Source organism: Astatotilapia calliptera, chromosome 5 (genome assembly GCF_964374335.1).
Source record: "Astatotilapia calliptera chromosome 5, fAstCal68.1, whole genome shotgun sequence".
Lineage (NCBI taxonomy): Eukaryota > Metazoa > Chordata > Actinopteri > Cichliformes > Cichlidae > Astatotilapia > Astatotilapia calliptera.
In genome coordinates this window covers 25490240-25496065 of record NC_137426.1, presented here as the reverse complement: position 1 = coordinate 25496065, position 5826 = coordinate 25490240, and the positions used below count along the sequence as shown (strand labels likewise).

The 5826-nt window shown below is 36.3% G+C and overlaps 1 long non-coding RNA gene across 1 annotated transcript; it reads right to left on the bottom strand.

Annotated features, from left to right (window-relative positions):
* Window positions 1-1385: 1385 nt before the first annotated feature.
* Window positions 1386-3830, bottom strand: LOC113018960 (uncharacterized). Its single transcript, XR_013909050.1, has 4 exons — window positions 3787-3830; window positions 2697-2753; window positions 2096-2185; window positions 1386-2007 (listed from the first exon to the last, which is right to left on the bottom strand). It is a non-coding gene; the product is annotated as an uncharacterized LOC113018960 (long non-coding RNA).
* Window positions 3831-5826: the final 1996 nt, after the last annotated feature.

Genomic DNA, 5826 nt, shown 5'->3' with positions numbered 1-5826 from the left:
AGCAGTGGTACAGGAAGAAGTCTGCATCCTTCAAGAAAAACATGATCTTCATGCAGGACAATGCTCCATCACACGCGTCCAAGTACTCCACAGCGTGGCTGGCAAGAAAGGGTATAAAAGAAGAAAAACTAATGACATGGCCACCTTGTTCACCTGATCTGAACCCCATTGAGAACCTGTGGTCCATCATCAAATGTGAGATTTACAAGGAGGGAAAACAGTACACCTCTCTGAACAGTGTCTGGGAGGCTGTGGTTGCTGCTGCACGCAATGTTGATGGTGAACAGATCAAAACACTGACAGAATCCATGGATGGCAGGCTTTTGAGTGTCCTTGCAAAGAAAGGTGGCTATATTGGTCGCTGCTTTGTTTTTGTTTTGTTTTTGAATGTCAGAAATGTATATTTGTGAATGTGGAGATGTTATATTGGTTTCACTGGTAAAAATAAATAATTGTAATGGGTATATATTTGTTTTTTGTTAAGTTGCCTAATAATTATGCACAGTAATAGTCACCTGCACACAGATATCCCCCTAAAATAGCTAAAACTAAAAACTACTTCCAAAAACATTCAGCTTTGATATTAATGAGTTTTTTGGGTTCATTGAGAACATGGTTGTTGTTCAATAATAAAATTATTCCTCAAAAATACAACTTGCCTAATAATTCTGCACTCCCTGTATATTAGCTGTGTACCTGGAGGGAGATTAGTTGAACCATCTTTAGCAGCAATAACTTAACTGAACTGTTCACTTTCTCTATGACTTTATCACTCTCTGACATCATTGTGGAGGAATTTTTTGGCCTAATCTCCATTAAAACATCACTTGAGTTCATTCAGGTTTTCAGGACTTCATTAATACGCAGTTGGGTTGAGGTCTAGCCTACTGCAACAACTTGATTCCTTTTTTTGTTTCAGCCATTCTGTTGTAGATTTGCTGGAGTGCTTGGGGTCATTGTCCTGTTGGTGAACCAGATCCTTTTGCAGCAAAACAAGACTGTGCTTGACAGCTGGTGTGAGGTGTTTGTGCTGATACACTCTAAAAAATATTTTGTTGGCTTAACTTAAAAAAATTGAGGTAACAATTTCCACTTAGCTTTTTAAGTTACAAATTTTGCATATTATTAAGTAAATCCAGCAAGAAATTTTTAGGTTTGGCTAACTCAACTTGTTTAACAAACCAACATGATTTACCTTGACCTCCACAAGCATAATTAAGTTTATGCAACCTAATATTAATTTAAAATTTCTGGTAAAATTAAGTTGAGAAATTACATTAGTTGAGTTACACCAACGAACTTTTTTACATGTATCCTACTCACAATTATCCATGCCAATTAGTTTAGGTTTCTATAGTAGCTTTTCTAAAAATCACACAAAGCCATTTCACTTATTCCAATTGATTATTTTATTACAAAACATTTTCAAAGTAATACACTTCTGTGTCAATACAACATAAATGAGACATTACAGCAGCCCTTTAATTATAAATGACTAAAAAAAAAAAAAAGTACTTCATGTACATTAACATTAACTTCAATTGGTATCAACTTGTTCAACTTGTCGCAGAATCAAGGAAATGACAAAAGATTTTAATGTTCAACAACAGAACAATCCAAAGCTAAGATTATATGTATTACAAACTTTTCTCAAAACTACACTCATCTAGGACTGCATACAAAAACGTAACAGGCACATCGGAATACTACAGTCCAATTCATATTCGTTTCATGACAGAAGTTTGCACTTAACAGACATTACCCGTGGACTGGTTTAAGCCCATCAAGTTCCAGAAATACCTCTAGAGTGTTCTTTACTTGTTTTGGGTAGCTCAGATTGAGAGTGTATATAAGCCCCATCATTAAGGCACACACTCTGGGCACATCAAGGTCTTCCAGGACTGCTGTTCCTTCAATCACAATTTTAGCGACAGCTGGGAGAGACACTGCTGCTCGTCTGGTGTCTACAATCTTTACCACTTCTTCTGGGAACTGTTGTTCACCATCCTGGCAAGTAGGTAGTTTAAATGGAAACATGTCAGCATTTTATGTGCCATTTAAAAATAAAACACAAAAGAATGCGAGATTCACCTACCAGCTGTTCTCTGAAGAGATCCTCTTCCTTCTCTTTCAGATACACCTTCAGGCAACGGATTGCGACCTCTCTCTTCATTTCCACCGAACTCTGGAGAATAAAAAAAGCAAAACAAAACTTAAACTTACAGTTTATTAGGTGAAAAGTCAAAACTATTACATTTATGTGACTTGCATTGTGCCAAATATTGATTTTAAATATGTTTTTAAAAGAAATAAAGATTTAATCTTTGTAACTTCAATTTAAACTGTTACACACTGGCCTGCTTTAAATGCCCACTTTGCTAGCAATAGGATAAAGTGACTAAAAGTAAATGTAACCTAAATTTCATCAACAGCACAATTGTGCTTTTGATGAATAGGACCTGAATCAGAGAATGACATGAACTATAACTGTAACTGTAACAACTAATTCATCAATACACCTGCGAGGTACATTAAATATACTTTCCAGTTTTAGTAGTAGGTGGGCTAAATGTTTCTCAATTAAATTAGGCAATTCCCCAATTTCTTCATCCTCTTCATTTGCTACATCTTCACACAATGGATTTTCATTATGTTCCTCAAGAGGATCATCTCCTGCATTCAAACGACTGACACACCTCTGTATCAGCTCAGGCTTGAAGTCATCCAATGAGTGAGGAGTGTGTTTTCGGTTCCTATGAGAAGCACATGTTCAAATGAGCAGTAACAATCCCAGTACAGGCAAGGTATAAACAGTCCACCATGGCTATGTTTAAGCCTGTAATGCTTTAAGAGCTCATTCCTTCTTGATGTTTCAAACTTGCAAATTTTGCAAGTCCAATGCATTTTGAAATTTACTGCGACCTTTTGTAATGCAAAGAATTATTGAAGCTTTTGAGTTAACAAGCTATTTTAAGTATAAAACCTTCTCTAAAACACTACAATGCAACACTGAAAAAGATTAATCATAAAGACTGAACAAAATTGAATTTTAAAATTGACATCTACAGACTGCAGTTTAAACTTGTAATAAGGTGTCAAATCCAAATGTGCAAGAGAAATTTCTTTTAAACTATTTAAATACCACTGTGGACATGCCACAATCCCACACTTTACATTATGCTTACAATTACAGAAAGCAAATGCAAGTCGTATGCACGCACACACACACACACACACACACACACACACACACACACACACACACACACAATATTGTTTTTTGTTTTTTTTTTTTGCTAGGTCAACCAACTTTAATCTCAGGCAGAATTCCCAGTCGAGCTTAGAACATCAACACAATTGATAGAAATACTTTTAGTCAGGGATAAATTCACCACATTTGACTCTGTCAGTAATTAGTTACCTCACCCGAGACCATCTTGTGGAAACACGAATTTACTCTGACACCATGATAAAAATGCAGGCAGCTACTGACCGGTTAATTTGAACATATACGGGTTCAAATTGAACATGCTCTGCTGTCGGCATAGTCTATCAGCTAACCAAATGTACCCTGACAAGTGACATGTTTTAATTGTATCTGTACTCTTTTATTTGTGAGGAACGTTTGCTAGCTAAAAGAAACGGCTAGCTAAACTTAAAAAAACAACAACAACTCTACTCTGCTAAATTACGATTAAAACCATCAAATTTCAGTTTTTTTTAATATGACATTTTAGAGTGTACAAATATAACTTGTAATTCATCTATTTAGAATTCAGTACTTACTTAACTCACCGAACACAGTCGAGGGCAAACACACCTCTTCTCCCGCGAAGCCACAAGAATCCAGAAACTGTTGCGCACGATACGAACATATGCTACGGGGTTGCCCTCGTCTGTCTGAATGGTCTCAATTCAAACAGGAAGGATGTTGAAACTCATTTTTACATGTTACACAAACTTAATATTTTCTGTTGTTGATTGATGACAAAAGTATTTTATTCAATATACTCAAACATTTAAGTTAAGGAACTGTTTTTTAATTTTTGTGTTGCACTGACTTCTAACATTGATTATTCAACTCACTGAAACGTGTACATGTAGGCAACTTACTTTTTTTAGCAGAAAAATGCTTTTTTGTTAAGTTCTACCTACAAACACCATGAATATTTTTTAGAGTGTATGCTGTGCTTGCTTTTCACAAAATATGGTGCAATGTATTATGGTCAAACATCTCCACTTTGGTCTTCCTGACATCTTATAAACTTTGCAAACTTAAGCTCTGCTGTCATTTCCCTTGTTTTTCAGTCTTTTTTTCTGCTGTCATCATCTTTAAACATTTAAAATGCTAACAGAAGCCTGTGAAGTCTGGGATGTAGCTACTGGTTTTTTGCTGTTTTCCTGAGCATTGCACGGTTTGACCTTGGGCTGAATTTGCTTGGCTGTGCGCTGTTGGGAATAATGTGGTGAAACCATCAACTGCCAATACTTGTGCTTTTCTAGAGGTGCTCATATTTGCTGTTGATCAGTTCGTTCCAACGTGATGTCCTATAAAACTTTTTCACATTACTTTATTAAACACTGCTCAACTGTTTTTCAGAATATCTTCATTTTAAAGGATGAATATAAAACAAGTGCTTCTATTAAAACATCTGCTCACTTATGTAAACTACACATGGAAATATAAGTAGTTAAATTCTCTTTTTAAATGTGTTTAAAATAAAAAAAAATGCTTTGAATGTGATAGCTTCAGTGTAGCTTCACTACTGGAAATATATGATGACAAAAAGAAAAGACAAAAAGAGACGTGAAGCTACAGCACTATGAAGTGCCTTGCCAGTGGATTGCACTGTGTGGGCTTCATTTTACACAGCTGCTATCTTTCAGCTGAGTTTAATTTTGTTGCTGAACATCTATTTCTGTTTTTGATTTTCTGAACAACTCGACTGAACTCAAGTGCACTCTCTCACACACATACACTCACAGAAGAACTGAGGAGAAAGGGCAATTATTTTTAAACCTTTCATGGACCACAGACCTCCAAGAAAGTTTGCCAAAGGCTTGTGAACTCCTGGTGGACTGGGACTGTCTGTATGACTGATGTTCTGTGGCTGGAGGAGAACAAATGGATTTTCTATATTTGTAGCTGATCACAAAGCAGCATTCAGTTCTCTCAGTCACAGCAGATTGCTGCAGCTTGCTGCATCTCATCCGACTGTAAAGAAGAGCGAGCTGATGGGGAAGCTCAGCCATGTGTTTATGGGGGTAGGTTTTTTTGCATATGCTTTGTTTAAACATAAGCTGCTAGAGCCAAGTCTTTAATAACAGTGTTTGCAGTTTCTTATGATAACCATTGGGGGTTAGTTTCACCGATACAGCTTGAGCTATGTTTGGTTTGCTTATTTTGGCCAAAGGTGAAAGATCTGAGGTGTAAATAAAAGGAAATGCATATTCAGAAGTAACTTCTAGAACTTGCAGCTGTGCGCAGACTTTGATGGTGAATGTGTGTCTATAATCCATGACTAGCACAAAAGTGGCACAAAATGAATGTAGTTTTATAGTTTCTAAGAGTGGTAGTGCAACACCTGTCCAGTAGATGTCATCAGTGACTTCTCAATCTCTGTAGATCACCTGACTGACCTTGTGATGAGTTGAGGTGATATTTCTCCTTGCTGTAGATTTTGTTTGTGTCTTTTATTTCTTGTCTTTATGGCCCGTGACCTATAACTATTATTTTGGGCTTTGAGGGTATCACAGCAATACTTGGTAAAAGTTACTATACTTGATTTGAGTCTTTGAAACTTCTCAAAAAGACAGTTTGAATTG